Source organism: Pseudonaja textilis, chromosome 3, assembly GCF_049901715.1.
Source record: "Pseudonaja textilis isolate UNSWEBS1 chromosome 3, rPseTex1.2, whole genome shotgun sequence".
In the NCBI taxonomy this organism is placed as follows: Eukaryota; Metazoa; Chordata; class Lepidosauria; order Squamata; family Elapidae; genus Pseudonaja; species Pseudonaja textilis.
In genome coordinates, this window is record NC_141992.1 from 170,888,653 (window position 1) to 170,908,663 (window position 20,011).

Consider the following 20,011-nt stretch of genomic DNA (forward strand, 5'->3'; position numbering starts at 1 on the left):
AAAAACTGACAGGAAATTTTTTCTTAATTCTGGGTTGGATTACTCCTTGATAAGCTTCCATCCATTACTTCTTGTCCTAGTACTTTACTTTGTTAGATAAGACATATCCAGTTCCCACAACTGTTCATCATATGCTTTAGCCCCCCCACTTTACTAATCATTTTTTCTTGCCTACATATCTTGTTTTTCCCCCCACTGAAATGCATTTTGTTGGAAAGGACCCAGTATTCAAGTCTGTCAAGGTCCTTCTGAATCTTGAGCCTATCTTTTAAGGTGTTTACTATTCCCCTCAACTTGATGTATGTGCAAATTTGATTGGTTTCCCTTCTATCCTATCCAAATCATTTATGAAGATGTTGAAGAGCATTGGACCTAAGACAGAACCTTAGGGTACCCCACTGCATGCTTTCCTCCATGTAGATGTAGTTCCAAGATTATACTATTTAAATAAAAATAAACTAAACTTTAAATAAACTAAAAATAAACTTTAAATAACCTAAATAAAAGTTTATATTTCCTTTCAAAATGCATTTATTATAAGCTACTAAAAATCTGTTTTGAACAAAAAATGACAGAGTAATAAACTTTAGATTACATAGCACACTAGTTTCAGTATCTGTTAACGTGTGTACTTAATTGTTACTTTGTTAAACTGTTTTCTTTCAAATGCAATTATTTTAATAATATATGCTTAGTGATGACATATACATACAAAAATAATTATTACAATATAGTTCCACTATTTTAAGGAAAGAATGAAAATTAATTTGTCATCTAGATTGACAGAATTAACTCTTCAGAGTTCAAGAATATGAAAACTGTTTTAGTTATTTATAGTGTTATCATTGTCATAGATAGTAGATAGAACTACTGTATTTCACATTTGTATATGTAAATGGTGCACATTTTTAACTTATCCAGATCAGAAGAAAATGTTCAGTTATGGTTCATTGTTTTCCTTTTGATTTTCAAATATAACTAAGAAAGATTTTCACCAGATTCCTGGAAGCAAAATTACTTCCAGAAAAAAATTCAATTACTTTTTAAGTTCCTCAGTTGTTTCGATTAGTTCATAAAGAGTAGTAAAAAGTACAAGATATGAACTATACTTTTATCTGTTGTGGATTTAACTGTAAATGTGTAGTTCAAGCATATCAACAGTGCAATCGCATATTGGGAAATAATATTTTCTCTAACTCAGGCAAAAACTGAAGGGTTATTAGAGCACCAAAGATCTGGGTTCTCTCAATTCTTTCAATCCAGTTTGAATTTTGCTATAATATTTACCTCACTACAAATAGCTTTTACAAACTCTGTATATCATAGCATACCTGTAGACCACTGATGAGTTTGATCACTGATCTTGTCAGGTACTTCTTAGAGTTCTATGTAAAAATGAAATCAAATTTTATGTGGTGATTATGATAATCAGCAGGTTAGATAATCTTTGCAATAACACTAAGTTTTTGATGAATCTGGTACAGTATACAGAGATACTTTGGTACTCATTCTTAATTGGCTCCCGGATGAGTAACAAACAAATATTTCCCATGACATTGGGACATAGCAATGGTCATAAGTATGAACCAGTTGCCAAGCATCTGAATTTTGATCACATGATTATGGGGATGCTGCAAAGGTTGTAACTGTGAAAAAATGGTCATAAGTCACTTTTTTAGGGCCGTTGAATGGTCACTAAATGAACTGTTGTAACTTGAGGACTACCTGTACTCCACTACTTGTGCATATGTGACTGGTAGTAAATAGTATTTGCAGGTTTAGAACTGATTGATACTGATAGCAAATATTTACTTTTACTCTTATAAAAACTGCATCATTAAATGGGCTAGTTAAGGTGTTGTATGTTAATCCCCAACAGATTTCACAAAATCATCTTCTTAAACCTTTATAAATCACTTTTATAATTTAAAATAACTTAACTGTATAATTAAAAAGTTCATTTTTATGATTATTATCTAATATGAAACAATGTTCTTGCCCCAAACAGCTTTATGTATATAATAAATATAAGAAATCTACAATGAAATATGATTAAAAAAACCAACAGGAAATCAGATGTCATGAATAATAATTATGCCATAAAAAGGAAGAGCATTGCTCCTGATTTGATTTTTTTTTTAAATTAAATGCATTCTGTAGTAGGCTTAAGGTATGATAGTTTGTTTTAATGAATTCAGTGTGAATTACAATTATCTCTTTCCTCTTTATAAAAGCTACAAGAAATAATTGCATTTTTGAATGAAATATTTTTTAAAGAATCAAAATGTTATTACAACATTCCTTCTCTTCCTCCCTCATTATTCATAAAAATAATTAGATTAGTAGGATGTGTGGTTCAATTGCATTAAATAACCTTAAATAAGTCAATCTGTCTACAAAGAAGCAACATTTATTGGATTGGACTATGATTCTAAAAGCAACATCCTTTATATAGTTTATTCATTATAATGGTGGCAGAAAAAAATATGTATCATCTGAAAGCATAAGAAGGAGCGTATTTCTAGGCTGCTTCCCTAAGGAAGAAAAACATACTAGTACAGCTCTCTCTCTGGTCTCTCTCTCTCTCTCTCTCTCTCTCTCTCATCTATCTACACAAACACACATACATGCATACATACATATATCTACCTTTAGATTGGTGTCATCATATTTTTTGGAGTATGAGTTTAAACAATTTCTTTCTTCAAATTATCTCTGCACTCAAAGAGAATTGAATTTGGGATAGAAAAAAGAGTTTGCATATGAACATTTCAATCACAAAATCGACACTTAAAGTATGCTGTGCTTAGAACAAAACACATGCTTCACCGTTTCTGTTTCATGTACAGTTCAAAGCCTATTGTTTTAATTCAAGAATGAAACAATGGATGCCTGTTTCTATGAATGCTCCAGACTGCTCTAAAAGATGATTGGAGCTCTATTTTGCCTCTTGCAAATGGAATATTGCCTTTTAAAACTGCCTGCATGAAGCATTGTCAGCAGCAGGAACCACCATATCCCTGCTGTTCTTGATTTAGGCTGGGCAGGGTAAGTTTGGGTGTTCAGTTTGGAGCAAAAGGATATACATTTCAGGGAGAATGTTGCCTATTATATTTAGATCTTGCTATCCGTGATAAAGAAACCATGCTTACTCTATAATTTCCCAGACTGACAGCCCTCAACTATGCATTTAATGGCTACACTCATTTCATTTATGTAAAGAACCATGTCCTGGAGTCTAATGTGAAGACGTATCACATATGCTTAGATCTTGCATATGAAATGCCCAGAGAAGTAGAGATAGACATCACTTTGGTCTTCTCCCATCACCAGAAATGTTTTGCCATGAGAGAAAGATAAAATGTGTACATTTCACCTCAATTGTCTGAGGTAGTGGTCATAATTGACAGATGGGGACTAATCGATGCCTGGTCTTCTGTGAAGGAGCAGAGATAGCACCATAGCAGAGTTTTTTCTTTCTTTATTTGTGTCAGTAGCATCATTATTAAGATTTTTACATGTGGGCAAAGATAAGTACAAATATAAGACATAAAATTTAAAATATATAAAAGCCTATTTTGCCAAGAAGCATGCAACATTGATGGAATCTGTTGCACAATCATAAGGCTCTCAAGAGTGCATCGGACAGGGCACATGGGACAAATGTATATATGTGTGGAAGCTGCAGATCTTCACATTTGCAGTAGGCAGAAATCACCAAGAATCCCCATATATTCAAGGTACCTCTTATTTTGCTGAACCCATGCGCAGTCTATTTAGCAATTTCAAACTTCCCAGTTTTTCATGGCCAGGTGCCAACTCCTTAGCAGGTTCCATCCAATGTTGATATTTTATAGATTTTCATCAGCCCACTCTACTTTTAAATTTATCAGTCTTCCATCAGAGTTCAGGGTCCAGATACACTAATTTATGTGTCTCTTTGACCACTGGGTATGGAAATTCATGCTGAGCAAATTCTGTACATGACAAACTAGTAAACAATATCCTGCTATATTAATCTCTTGGCTTTTTTAAAAAAAAATCTGGGTGCACTCTAGGAAAAAAAATAATTCTGAACGTAACAAAACCTTGGCAGTCTGATTTCACACTGGAATAGTGGGTAGACAAAGCCCTTGCATACAAAGAATGAATTTGTGCTTGTCAGCCTGCATGACACAAGGATGAAGAGACTGTCATCATTTCCCCATGGATGTGGCCCATGTAGAAGAGAAGAAATGAAGCTAACTCCCAGGAGACAGGGCTTAGTAGTCCAATGGGTGCTATATTCCAGTAACAAGAGTCATCAGGGCTCTAATTCTAGCATATGAATTATTGGCGTGTTCAAGAATATATTGGAGCCATGTGCTTCGTATATCATCAAAGAGAAAAGAGTTGATATCTGTGGACTCAGGTCACAGTACTAAATGTTCCATTCTGTGCTATGAATCTGCTTCAGTTTTGGGCAACCAATGCCAAGGTCTGCCAGATTTGTCCACCATTACTATTTTGAGCAAGAAGTTACAACACTGTTCAAAATCTTGAAATACCTCGGGATGACTTTTAGTTGTACATTTTAATTTAAAACCAGTATAGATAAAGTAAGAAGCAAAGTCATTGCCTAGAATATAATTATCTCAAATTTTACCGATTCCCATGGTACCTATCTATCAACCATCATAGGCTCTGTTCTGCAGTTCTGAATATATATGTCTACTGTGTGAATTGTCCTTTTATGATCAAAATTGATCCTTTGTTGAATAACATCACATGACCAAGTATAGCTAAAATCCCCTAAACCAGACAATTATATACATAAAATAAGAGAGGGAGGGAGGGAGGAAAAGAATTTCAGGGAGAAGATGCTAGACATCTTCTATATAATTACACTGTGGTAATGTCTGAGATAATGCAAAAGCTTTCCTGTGCCAATAAAAGCATTTTATTCCCAATCAGCTTTTCCAGGAAGTAATACAGCAGACATGATGAAGAAAATTTACTTTGGTATGAATATGAAAAATAATCCTATGCTGGAATTGGCAAGGGTATTTCAAATGTCTATCATTGTGCTATGCTAAGGTCAAAAGACTTGGATGGAATACTTGGAGGCTTTTGAGTTTTGCTCCAGCAAGGACAAATTATTTAAGCTGATCTGAATTTTGTTTCTTTGGAACACAGCTATTTACTAATAGAATATGGGTGTCTATTTTAGACACTGAGCATGATTTGAATTTTGTTTATAGAACTGCACATATTTTTCTGTATAAACTCTCACAACCTTTTTTTTTTAATATAAATTTTATTTGGGTTTTCACAAAAACATAATACAAATAAAATGTCTTTTTTTGAGAATAGCATGATCCCGGGTTATCACTTCTCCATACAGTCACAAACTCAATTTCATATTCATCTTTGTGTTCTATTCCATATCTTATTACTATTTTAACATTTTCTCCATAATTTTTCCCCTCGGTTTCCTCAACTTTATTTTTAATTATCTCATATCTAAATTCAATTGTATATCTTTTTCCAAGTTTCAATGTCTTTCTAATCATTATATTTATACTTTTGTCTGTCCTGTTTCAATTTCATATTATCTTTTCTCATTAAACAAATTTTCCCCTGTAGTTACTAATTGGAGTATGACACCTTTATATCTTTTAATTTTATCCATTCAATTCTTATTTAAACTTCAATTTATGCCTTTAAAATTATAACATTCAATATAGTACATAACTTCCAATCTAATTCTGCGGCTGGGCTTCTATTATCATACTTTTTAGAATTTCCCAAGATTCTTGAGTTGTTTTCCCCTTTAGGATTTTCATCCATGGAATCTTTCCCAAGTTCTCTCTGAGTTTATTGAAATCAGCTCTTTTAAAATCCAAGACTCTGGTGTCATTATGTTCTGTTGCTTGTGTTTGTGTTATGTTGAATTCTAGTATGTTATGGTCACTCTCACCCAAGGGTCCTGGAGTTTCAACTCCCTCTATCACTTCCTCTCTGTAAGAGTTAAATCCAGTATGGCTGTCCCTCTAGTTTCACCCTCTACCTTTTGGATAACGAAGTTGTCAGCTAGGTTGGTTAGGAACTTATTTGATTTTTCACTTGATGCAGAATTAGTTTCCGAATTCATATCAGGATAATTGAAGTCTCCCATTACTATTGTTGTGTGTTTCCTGCATATGTTTGTTAGTTGGCTGGCAAAAAGGACATCTATATTTTCTGCTTGATTGGGTGGCCTATAACATACACCTATGGCCATGTCATTCTTTTTTTCTTTTATATTGTCCCATATGCATTCTAGGAGGTTTTCATCTTTGGTTTCATGCATTTCTGTAGCAATATAGTGGTTCTTTACATACAGTGCAACTCCACCTCCTCTTTTATGGGGTCTGTTTGTTTTGAATAGTTTGTATCCTTCTACCAGTATGTTCCAGTCATGGGTTTCATCCCACCAAGTTTCTGTTATTCCAACTATATCATATTTACCTTCATGTATTCGTAGTTCAGTTCACCCTGTTTGTTCCCCAGACTTTGTGAATTTGTATATAGGCACTTGAGATCTTTATGTCTGACATTGTGTTTACTGTCTACATAACCTGTGTTGTGCCTGCCTGCCCCTACTTTCTTGCCACCTGTTTGATTAGTGCACCTGGTATGGCACTCACTATTAAATGCTTGGTTTTGGTTGGCATCAAGGTTGATAATCTTACCTGCACAAACATCTATTTTGCATGCACTGATATCCTTATTAGTTTTAGGTTGCTGGGAACAGAAATGTTCTGAATCCATTAATTCTCTGTCCCCGCTGTTCAGTTTAAATATTTATCCAGGAAATCTGTGAATTTAATGCCAAGTAACTCAGTCGCTTTCTTTGATGGATGCAAACCATCTCTTTTGTACAGTTTTTCATTGGACCATCTGCAGACATCATGACTAATAAAACCAAAGCCTTCCCTTTTACACCACTCCTTTAGCTACACATTAAACTCTCCTACACGCTGCCCTTTCCCTTTTTGTTCCTTGTATACTGGTAGAACTTTTGAAAAGATAATCCTACAGCCCATATTACTAAGTTCATAACCCAAGCTCTGGAAATCTTGCTGAACAGAAAGTACATCCTTCTGGGATAGATCATTTGTACCAAGTTGTATAATAGCATCAACATCATAGTCCTTGCTGGCATTCTTGACTGTCTTACGAATACGCTTCTTGTCTGTGCTGGCAGTAGCACCTGGTAGATACCTGACCTCTTTCAAAACCTCAGTATTCTTTCCTAAATTTACATCCCTTACAATTGAGTCCCCAACCAGAAGGTGGCTTCTCTTTTTGGATGTCTTGCTCTTTTTGTGTGACTGGTGCGTAATACCTGATTCACACTTTCTCCTTTCCAAAGTAAGTTCTTCTTTTAGGATTAGAGTAATAATTCACTCTGAGTGAAAAAAAATCTCCTCACTTTGATTTGGCTTTATGCTTTCATGTTGTTTCATGTTCAAAAGTTGTCTTCTTCTTTCAGGCCATCTTAAGTCCTACAAATAAAATTATAAATACTCTTTTCTTCTGTTCTCTTTGGCTCTTCTCTTGAAAACTTATCATCCTTGTCCAAATCCATGTAATTTCTATGAAGTGGGTAAATCTCTTATATTTCAATTTAAAGGGTAGTCCACATCATTCTTTTGATACAATGTCCTTTCCAATTTTTAATCATTCATTGAATTGCATTTATAAATCCGGTATCTTCATTTTTTTCCTTATAAACTGTAATTTTTAAATCTATGTTAGAATCCAGAAAAATTTTCTACAGAGGAATTTGTTCATCTTCATTAGTAACTTTTTGTTCAAGTAAAGAGTTAAAAACTTCAAGCACTTCACCAGCTAAATCACCAGCCACATTTACTTTAAAGTAGGTATTGTGGGCTCTAGTAATCGACCTTTATTTTTATTATTTATTTATTTTGTCAAAAGTTTACAGTACAATAGAAACAAGAATAAACGTAAGTTTAAATATAAGAAATAGGAACTAATAAATGGGGACAATAGGACAGGGATGGTAGGCACGATTGTGTGCTTATACCTTCAAAGTGTGGTTTTGCAACTGATATGTAAACACAGATTATTTTCCACACAAAAGGCTCTTTCTAATTCAAAGTTGTTCTTTAAGTCAATTTCACAAAGCCTTAGCATTTATAAAGCTTTCCAGAAACTTTTAAATCACCTCTTTTCTGTGTATTACAAGAAATTTCAACAAATACAGATCTTACAAAGCTGGAAAGCATGATTTTCTTTTTAAAAAACTGAGTTGAAGAGAATCCCACCCAGGGACTGGTAGATTTGTGGCTTCAAAGGTTTTTCAATCTCAAACAATTACAAAGTAAAACTCCAAAGTGTTGAAAATGTGAGGTTTGGTTAAACTTTAGTCGTTGAAAAACTGCATTTATGGCTCAGAGTGTAGTGGAACCAGCAACTGCCAGCTGATCACAAGTGGTTACAAAAATAATAATTTCTGTATTTCCTCACAAAAAAATCAGCTGTCTGGTTTGTGTATGTTTGTGTGTGTGTCTGTCTCTCTCTCTCTCTCTCTCTCTCTCTCTCTCTCTCTCTGTATCCCAATAAAGGAGAAAACGCTTCTATAGGGTTATGTAACCTTTGATAATTCAGTAGTCACAAGGCTGTCAAATAATAATAGACCAACACCTGCAGTACATCCAGCTTTAGTAGAGATTTATTCTCTGAGCTTGTGGGTTGATTTCCAAATGATTCATTACCAGGCAAGGTAACATCTTCAGCAGAGTTTAGGCAATGTCAGTGTCAATGTTCCTCTGGTTTATAAGGAATTAGAAATCAGTAGAAATATAGAAATATAAAAATTTGGAAATCAATCGATAAGGTTGGAGAAGGAACTTCCATCTTCATCCTATACCCGAGCTAGAGATATTCTCCACCATTGCAAGGCTTTTGTATGTTAAAGAAAACACTATCTTAGGATTTTGTATCTCTCAAATTGTTTTTCTATTCAGTATTTTAGATTATTAATTGATTATTAACTGTAGCTAATCTACATATTCTATTGGTACTATTTCTATTATATCTAAGTAAATAATAGGGTATATAAAATAATTAGTTTTAATTAATTAGTTAATATTACATTTATTTTAAATCTATTTATATAGAGGTATTAATTTTATTGATGTAATGCTCATAATTGTATGTCATATTACTGTATTTCTAGTTGTATAGGATGCCCTATTGCATCCTACTATATTTTATATTTTATTTTACTGTTTGCTGACTATTGACTGAAATAAAGTTCCTTTCTCTTATAAGAGGACACAGTAATATTCATCATCTTGGTACAGGTTCATTTTCACTGTAGAACTTCTTGAGCAGTTTTAGCTGTTTTAATGGAAAACTCAACACATCTTAAATATATCTTCACACTTCCTGGTTTATGGTACAAAATATTGCCAGTCACTGTATATATCTTTTGAAAATGATCACTTAGGAAACCAGCAGTTATCTCAGTCAGGTAATGACTTGCACTAGCTATTCTAACTCCCTGCAGTGTCAAATGTGAATCCAATTTTAAAATAAAAGCAATAACTAGCAGGAGATGCCATTCTTTTCCTTTTTAAGGATAGTATTATAATCCCAAATATCTTTCCCAATAAGGGATCTGAATTGATCTTAGTGTGACTATTGAGCTGTGAACTAAGGAGTGTAGACATTATATTAAAGAAAATGCATACCAAATATAAAACAGAAAGAACTGTTCTCACAGTAGCCCACCAAATGCCAATGAGAAACTCACAAATGCAGAAGTGGAGTATAGCATAGTGATTAAGATGGACATGGATGGAAGATACAGAAGTGAAAATTTCTATGACCTTGGAACTTAAAAGGATATTTCAGAATCACAAGCCCTCAGCCACAAACTGCCATTCAGTAAAGGTGTCCAAATTAAACTTTCCTTGACAGATATCCATCTGGTTGTATTTTGGATTAATTACTGTTTCAGTCTAATTCACTTTATGGAGCTCTTTATTTATTTTAAAAAAGAAAATGGAACAAACAAAAACTGATACAGAGATACGGCATCTATAAGCAGACAAAAGAATGATCAAACGTATACAGTTCGTGCTCAATATGCTGTTGCTGATTAATCTCTGAGAAATTAATCTCCAAAGTCCAAATGGCTTTAAAGTATTTTAACGTTGCGAATAAGGATTTGAATCTCAGAGCTAAATGCCAAAACCACCCTTTTAAGTGGTCCTCATGTAATAACCACTCATTCAGTGTCCAGAGTTATGATGACACTGAACAAGAAGTTATGACGAATCCTCAGAGTTGTTGTTACTGTAGTATTCCTGCAGTCTCATAGACATGATTTGAATGTTTGGTACCCAGGATGCAATCAGGACAGTTGCAGCATCCCATCTCCACATGCTTTGTGATCTTAATTGCCAGCTTCGGACAAGCATAGTCAATAAGGAAGCTGGTAGAAAGGCACAAATCACAGTCAAGTGGCATCATGCTCACAACTAGGCATGATTTGCTTAATGACTGAAAACAGAACTGCCACTGTAACTGCCACATGGTTGTGTGATTTTATGACCACATCACTTAATAACAGAGTACCCAGCCCCAATTATGGCTGTTAACTCAAAATCTATATCTTCTATTCTTCGATATATGTTTTTATTTTATATAGAATGCCTCCAGCAATTTCAACCAAACTTGGTACACAGATGACTTATCCTCTGGAAACATACTGTTGGGGGGTAAGATACCCCAACACCCCTCAGAGTCTCTGTGTGCACCTTAAAATGGCTTCTGCCATGGTAATGACTTTACAGGGCTCCCTTTTGTGGAGGAATAGAAGAATTGCAGACAGACAGTACAACAACATGAGTCCCGACTACAGGATTTTCCTGTCTAATACAGGATTGGGATAAATAAATACCTGGGCAACGCCATGTTATTGGCTATATTTGTTTTAAATTTAAAACATTAAAGAATTCAGAAAAACTACCAAAAACATCCCAAAGGTGTTTTTTCAAAAAGCAACTTGACTTTGTTTTTTCTTGAAGACGTTCTCCTTCTCATTCAATAAGTTTCTTCAGTTCTGATTGAATGATGGAGGATGGAAGGATTTATATTCCATGCAGTTATCTGGTAATTAGCATTCCATCTGAAGTCATTGAGGAGACTTGGAAGTTTATCTGTGCCCTTATTATTTAAATTGCTACACTTTAATCTTTCCAATAATCCTCATTTTCAGATTGGTCTGTAGTATCAGAGGGAGTCAATAACTCAAAAGGCTACTCAGGGACCATGTTGCGAAGATTCTCTTAAATGTTGGACTTTTAAAATGAACTTGACAGCAAATTCAATTTTCAGAGTCTATTCTAATGGATATTATTTTCTATGTGTTTTCTGTTCTTTCAAAAAAGCTTGGATTGAACTAAAACACTATTTCACTAAATGGTTTGATGAATTCAGGTAACAAAGTTAACATTGGAGAGCAAGATGGGCAGCATACACAGTAAATTTATGAACAATATAAATTTAGTGAATAACTTATTATGCAATCCAAGGCCTACAAGGTATCTCATTTACCTATGTTTTATTAAGCATACTGTGATAGTTTAATTCAGTTATATTAATCTATATACCTTTGGTAAAAGGTAGTAATAAAATAGAGAAGGGACAAATCGTATATTATCCACACACTATTACTGATAAATTTAATCCCACATAAAGACACTTTAGAACATCTGTAGTATCATTTGACATTTCTTTGGTACTATTCACTTGCTTTATCACAACTATCCCAGGTTTAGATTTACTATCTGCAAAAATAATCACTCTCTATGTCCTGTAATACTGAAGCTTACATGTTTAGCCTCTGATCTCCTTGCAGTAATTTGAAAGACATTGAATGAGCATGTGTTAGAAGAGAAAAAGAAGAATATTATCTTTATGTATAGACCTTCAAGAAAGACATTACTGTAATATCTACAGTGTGCTTCTGTTTGAAAGAGAAAAGCATCTAACCTTTAATTTGCTGCTATATTCTCCTCAGGCAAAACCAACAAACTTCATGTAGATATGTATGAATGGTTGAAGGTAAATAGATAAATAATATGAGCTTCTTCAAGAGCTCAAGGCAACATACAGTATAAGGAGATCTCTATTTTATTTCCAGAACAACAACACTATAAGACTGTTGCTCAGGTTTTGTCAACATGGCACTCTCCAACTCTATTGGGTATGTTTGATAATCCTAGTCAGAAAAACCACTGGATATGTTTAAGACTAGAGCTTAAGCAATCCAATATGTTTGGCTCTTTCCTTATGTAAAAATTAGAAAAACAAAATACAGTTTTAATTCATCATGGAATCATTTTGAAATTGATTATAATTTCATTTTTGGTACCTTTACTAATATGTATTATTATGTGCTTGTTTTGCTCTGCATTCTATTCCCATTTAAATTTTAACATGAATTTCCACAGCTAAACTGTTTGGAAGAAGCATTCCATTGCAGAAATAGCCTAGCTGCAAATATCCTCTTCCTTTGGAATTGTCTATCTCACTTTGGACTCTCTACTAAAGAAATATGGATATTTCACTTTCTTAGAGAGGGACATGGTGGCTCAGAGATTAAAACACTGGGCTTGTTGACTGAAAAGCCAGCAGCCCGGGTTTGAGATCCAAGCACCACACAATGGAGTGAGCTTCCGTCCTCGGCCCAGCCCCTGCCAACCTAGCAGTTCCAAAGCATACAAATGTGAGTAGATAAATAGGTAACACTTTGGTGGGAAGATAACAGTGCTCTAAGACTGGCTCTATGCTGGCTACATGACCATGGAAATTTCTTTGGATAGTACTGGCTCAATGGCTTGAAATGGAGATGAGCACCATCTCATAAAATCCACAATGACCAGCAGAGTAAAATATACAGGGACTTCTTTACCTTTTCTACTCTTTTAGTGGCAGCCCCTATAGGACACTATCCCCTGTTATCCAGAAGGCCTCATAGCCTTCTGGTAAGCCTCAAACATCTGGATTTTCTCCTGAGCATTGAAATAGGGTGAGACTCAGCCCAGGGATTGCAATATTGTGTGCTGACAAATGCTAGGTCTGTTTTCAACACATAATTTTCAGCCTGTTGAATATTCAACACATTGAAAATTATGTTCAATTATAACATGGAATGTAATTTTTAAATGGATGTTTCTTGTATTCTCTTCAAAATAAATATTTTCAAACAATGCATCATTTATATCTATAATACTTTTTCATTGGAAGGACATATTTATGACAATTAAAACTATAGGTAGTCCTCGACATCCTCCAGTAATAGAGCCTATCCATTATAGTCATATGTCATGATTGTGGTAAAAAAACACTGTCACAGTCACATGACTGCTCTGATTCTATGACATTTTTTGAAGTAATCATTAAATAGACAAGGCAGTTGTAAAGCAGATATTAAGCAAATACAATGGTCATTAGGTAAAGCAATGGTGTTGTTTGCTGTGGTGTGGTTTTTCTGAAAACCAGAAATAAGTGTAGATTTTTTGGCAAAAAAATGTTGTATGACTGCCGGATGTTGCAAGCACCATAAATGAAATTGTGTTGCCAAGCACCTGAAGTTCAGTCATGTGACTGTAGAGAGAGTAGGACTGTCAAACTTTGAAACTGGGTTATTTGTTCTCTTTTCCAAACTGGTTATAACTTTGGGGACAACCTATATATCATACTTTATACTTCATACCTTTTCTGTTTTTCCTTGCTACTATCAACATACGAACTTAAACCACTGTTTCATCAAAAATCCTTTACAAATAAAACCAAATACGTAGGTATATTACACTCAATCAGTTAAATGCTATTTGACCATGAACTTCACATTACAGGGCAAACTCCACTGAAATATTCAAGACATCCTGTCAGGCACATCTGTTTAGTATCCAGAATTCTTGGGTCACAAAACAGTATTAATAACAAAGTTTGCCTCTGGCACAGGCAAGCAAGACTTATGATAAATTCAGGTTCAGTTTGAGCTGATATCCTTGTGAGTTCAACAAAGAACTATCTCAGTAGGGAATTGAAAATGCTGAAAAGGTTTTAGCTGATATTATTTTTCCCTGACTTCAACACCTTCAATACTTGCTGAACAGTCTTCAGAACATAACTGATGCAATCCTCTAATTAGCACTGCCCAGAAATGAAATGACCTTTTATTACTTTTTGTGTGATTGAAAAAGAAAATGTTTTTAATATGGTTTTAAAAAAGATTTTTGTTGTTGAAATTTTCATATGATTGAAACAATGTATTTTTATTAATTCATGCATGAATTCATGGTAATTTGTAGAGTCAGTGCATGTTTAAACTATCTTGGCACTTATATCCACTTATGTAAAACTCTTCCAAGAAGAACTGCCTTTTTAATGAATTGATGGTGATTTGATCAAAGTTGATTGTGACTATTTTATCTTGGTTCTGTCTTGTATTTTTCCACAAAAAGAAATCTTGCTAAGAGCACGTATACAGCAGGAAAGCACTGACAGGAAGTGAGTTAATAAAAGATTAACCTCAGACAATTCAAAGAAGATTTGCTTATCTATAGTTGTTACAAAGTATCACCTACAGAGTATGTGGCTCATGTCAGGTAGACTGGTCTAAAAAGATTAACATTGTATCTCTTTACCTTCCTGTAAATTTCCTCTCTCACCTCCTCCCTTGAATTAGCACAATAAAAGAGGACAGCAAAAAGCCTGGGGGAGGAGAAAGGAGGAGAAGAAGCAGAGAAGCCCGGACATTTCCATCTGTTCCAGGGCAGCCAGGGAATCCCATCTCCCCCAGGCTCAAAGTGCTGCCTCATTTTGAAGATCTCTTGTGTTTTGTGTGTTTTATTTCTTGTGCTTGCTTGGCAATCACTCTTGCGAGAGTCTTGCCTAGCCTCACCCTTGCGAGGGTCCCACTCTATCTCGCCCTTGCGAGGGCTATTTTCTCACCCTTGCGAGGGTTACTTTAAACTTCGTCCTTGCGAGGACTAATTCACCCTTGCGAGGGTTATTCTCTGAGAGGAATTCAGCAATCAACCAGAAAGCCGAAACAACAGACCGGTCGCTCAACGCGACAGTTGATGGTGTTCAAGTGATGCTCCAGATGTTTTGGAATTGCATTCAAATGCCTATTACTATTGATATTATATTTGCTAGATGTCTGAAATTATTACATAACAGTACTTGTATGATGATGTTATCACACTATTTTATTATTATCTTAACAACACAAAGCTATGGGCCCAGGATTCTGTTAATAGAAGCCAAGCACTTATTATTTTATATTTTATATCACTCAGTAACACTGATAACTGTCCACTCTCCTGTCCACTATTTATTTTATGAAAATTTCTAATGGAAGTTAAAGTCATCTGTAACTTATTTATTTGTACTATAGATGCACAGTAATTTCCTATTCAGGAACCTACAGCAGTCCATAGACTTGAAGCTAATTAATTTTCCTGAGAAAAGTATAATTTACAAGGCATTCAATGAATTTGCTAAATCCTAAATTAAGACTATTTTGAAATCCCATAGTTGAATTTTCACTTCTTTTCTTTTGCTAGCTGATAATGCTAATTAAAATTCTTCCCTTTTCTCTGCTGATATGAAGTCAAATAGATAATAGCATGGTTATATTTAAGAATTATAAATAGAATAAAATCATGTGGGGATTTGAAAGTCTTTCAAGATGAAAGGGATGCATAATCAACATTTTTTTCCTAACGAAAACAATGCAAATAGAAACATTTAAAAGCGATTAAATGGGGCTGTTCTTAAACATCTATTGAAAACCACTCATTTTTACTTTTACAAATTGTACTATATTATAAATACCAGGGTTCCTATAAGGATTTAGATGCAGATATATGAACTTTCTTGTAACTGATTATTTTTAGTAATAAAGACATCTTAGGTCCACCACCTAAACACATCCTATGTGACATTTTAATTGTAACATGATACTATTTATCATTCAAACAACTTGTTGGCTGGGTTCACACATTGCACTAAGCATTAATAAAATCTGCCGGCCCTCTACAAAATCAGATTGTTTTGCATGAAAAAAAAAATGCCCTGCAAGTGACCATATAATAAAACAATTCATTCAAATGTAATGTTTAACCCTTGACTCACAGCCTTGACGTGATCCCTCACCATTGCTGTTTCAGTATCTCTTATCAATAGCTTATAGATCACTCCATGAGGTTAATTGTACTTAGCAATCTATAATAACACTTGTGGCATAGAGGCTGCTGGATATATTTGTGCCACCTCTTCTTAAGGCCATACTGGAGATTGATGATTTCTTCATCCTGCAAGTTCCTCAACAGGGAATATTTCATATCAATATGGTGTGAGAATGAATAATTTCTGTCTGTATCCACTTTAGGCTCTCCTGATTGCAGTAATGACTCAGAATCTGGTGCAATTAATGCCTAATGTGAAAGTAGCTGATTTAGATAAACTGCTTCTTGATATGTGTTATCTGCTATTAAGACTGAGCCCCTGTGGATCAAACATGCCCCGGAAAATTTACCTAAAGGTAAATCTTTTTTGCTTCCTTTAGTCTTTATTAGTTTGCATTTGTTTTTATGTTCATTGTAAAACTTTTGATTAAAAAAAAATAATTTTTTTCTAAAAGGGATAATAGTTCAGGTAATCTGCAACACCAATTTCATTTTAGAAGTATATTATTAATGAGGAGTTAATAATATACTTATTATAATATTATAATATTATTATATTTTTTTCTTATTTGTTCTTTGAAGTGACTACAGTGATTGATTCTGCCCACCCAAATGACAACTTGTCTTCTATTATAGACAGCATATTTGATATTGGATTTGCTGCTGTGTTTCCTGCCCAATCTGTCCCTACTTCCATCTTTAAGCGATCATATTCCATGTTTATAGAAGAAACCTGTTATTTCCTGCTTTGCCTTTGTCCATTTGTCAACTTTCTTTCGTATTTTTGAGCAATAGCCTACAGAGTTTGTATTATGAACCATGCATGTAATATCTCAAAGGTGCTTTTTCAAAAGGCAACTGGACAGGTTTTTTCCCCCTTAGGAAGAAGAGCAAAATGTTTTATTTCTCATCCAAGAAAATTCATCAGTTGTGATACCAGTGGAAGGGAGGAAGGAAGGATAGGGTCTGACCAGATGGTGGTGGTGGTGGAGAATGGAAGGACTGTATTTCTTTGCAGTCATCTGGTGATTAGTACTCTCCCTGAGAGCTAACTTTTATTCACATAGTAGAATAATCTGTAGCATGGTATTCTATTTATTGTGTTTCTTAATATAAATGCCTAGATACCCATTTATTGCTTTCTGATGATGGGCCATTCATTCATAGTTCTTCCTTAATCTCTTACTTATGTATTGATCTATTTATTTGCATTCATTTATTCATTAGATTTGCATTCTAAAGGCAACTTCAGGGCAGAGTTACCTATGTCTTTAACCATTTTATGTCAGCTGTTGTATTTCTGCATTGATCTTCAGTTTGTATGGTCTTTATGGTTTTTAATCTGGGGTCTTATTGGAGGGAACACTGATTTATGATAGTTTTGTACATCTTGAACTCACCCTACCTCTAACTCTAACCCTTCTTAAAATTGTGAAATGGTGTTGAACATGGTTAAAAAGAAAATGTATTCCAGAAAGGAAAGCTTTCCCTGTATGTCTGACAAATGGGATTTAAAAAACGTAAAGGCTTCTTTTCCTGAAGTTTGAAGTAACTCCAGCAGAGTTTTAATAAGAGAAGATCCATCAAATGGTCAAGCTCTAATTAGTTTAGGTTTTAAAGCTTAGAACCAATATACTCAATTGTGTCAAGAAAGGCATTAGTAATCACTGCAGACATTTCAACAAGAAAGATATCTTGCAAACAAACTACTTGACTACTGCACTATTTTGTATCAATCAAGTTTCCAACTAAGCCTCATCTAGTTTATTGCAGTAATCAAATTACAATATAACACAAGCATGGCTATTTGCAGACAGAACTGGCCAGAGAGCACAATTACACAATATTTTTGCATTTTTGTTCCTTGCTTATTATTTATTTATTTATTCTGCTTTTAAAATTATGAAAGAAAAAAACAAAAAAACCACAAAGATAAAAATACATGCATTGTCAAAGAAAAGAAAAAACACACATATAATGAATGTTTATTCATAAAAGTGAAAAAAATGCAACACCAAAATTATGTCATTCTATATGTAGCTATGTTATGTGTGTGTGTGTGTGTGTGTGTGTGTGTGTGTGTGTAATGTTTTTAACCTACTGTATTTTGCATAAATGTGACCCATATTTTATAATATTTGTCTATACAGAGTCTATATCTATAGACAATCCTCTTCTTACTTACCTCAAAATTCAGAGAAAGATTTGAAATAAGGTATATTGTTGTATTGCAGACCAGCCTTTCCAGGGGAGGGGTAGTACATATGGAGGATGGGGTCATACAGGATGACCCCAGTCCTGTACACCTGATTTACAAGTAACTAATATATTACTCTTGTCTGAAAATATATTCTTTAGTAGATATTTTGGCCTGGAAAAATATCCATCAGTCTTATTTCAAAAAGATGTAATATAGTTAGATAGTGCATTAAAAGCCTTTGAATGCAAATGTATCCCACAGTTAAAAGCTTAATGATGTTGTGATGACCATGCTTTCTTTTAAGGAAGAGGGTTGTTAATAAGTGTGTATGAAAACTGCATCTAGAGTGGAATAATGCTATTAATGTTGTGGAGAAGCTCTTGTGTGAGGGAAAGCACAGATAAAGACTGTCAGCCTTGGCAGATGGAACATTATTATATGCAGCAATGGGTTTATCTTAGCTGCCTGTTTCATCTTGTGGCATTTCAATAATGTGCCACCAAGAGAAAGCTTTGCTATGCATATCTTCACCCAGACATGTTCACGATATCCAGAGCAGTAAGTCTTCAGCCTGCTGACTCCCTCTTTTTTTTCTCCCCAGCTGATATTTCAAAGCATGAGTTATTTGACATCCCCAAATGGGCGGTAAAAAACAAAGGCAATATTTCCATACCATCTTTTCAGCTTGCCTGATCATGGCATATTACAGAACTATTAGCTATAAAGACACAATAGCATTTTCAACTTGAGAGGGTTGCCATTGATATCACCCAGCTAGCAGGATTCAGGTCTCAGTCGTGTAGCCAAAATGATTTGGAGCAATTGTGATGCAAATACTTTCAGAATGAAAGAAGACAAGGAGGAATTATAATGGAAATGACAATGCATTGATTGCATGAAAAGATGATTGTTTATATTAATTTAATAATCACTTGCCCAAATGCTGGTTGAAACACATAATTCCAGTAACTGTTATTTCAATGTAAATTTTAAAAGGTGCTTTTTTTTCTGCTGCACAATTCATTGTGACAAAAAAAAAATCAGTGCTCAACCAAGCAAATATACAAATACAAAGCTCTGGTTCTTATTTACTTTCAGATAGTGAAATATAATTAGCCAACTGAAATAATAAACAGTTTTAATATGTCATAGCTTCTTTCCACACTAGGGAAACTGAGTAATTCCTGCTTCATATTTTGTTCAGTATACTCTCAATCATCACAGAGTTGCCATAGAAAATATGGAAATCACCCAAATGCATCTTTTGATTAATACAATAAATAAGACTTTGGAATATTCTTCCAAAATGAGGTTGAGTAGAACAGCAGCAATTTAAGAGCTCGAGTTGATTATCAATTAATTTACTTATCTCTATAATATAAAGTTTTAAACATTGATTTTTTTTTAAAAAAAAGCTGGACTCTGTATTGTCATTTTCAGTTAAATTTGGTAGACTTCCCAATAATATTTAAACTATTATCTCAAGCTCTATTTTAAGGAGAGGATAGAAGACTGACATTTTAAAGTGGTTTTATCAAGAAAACGA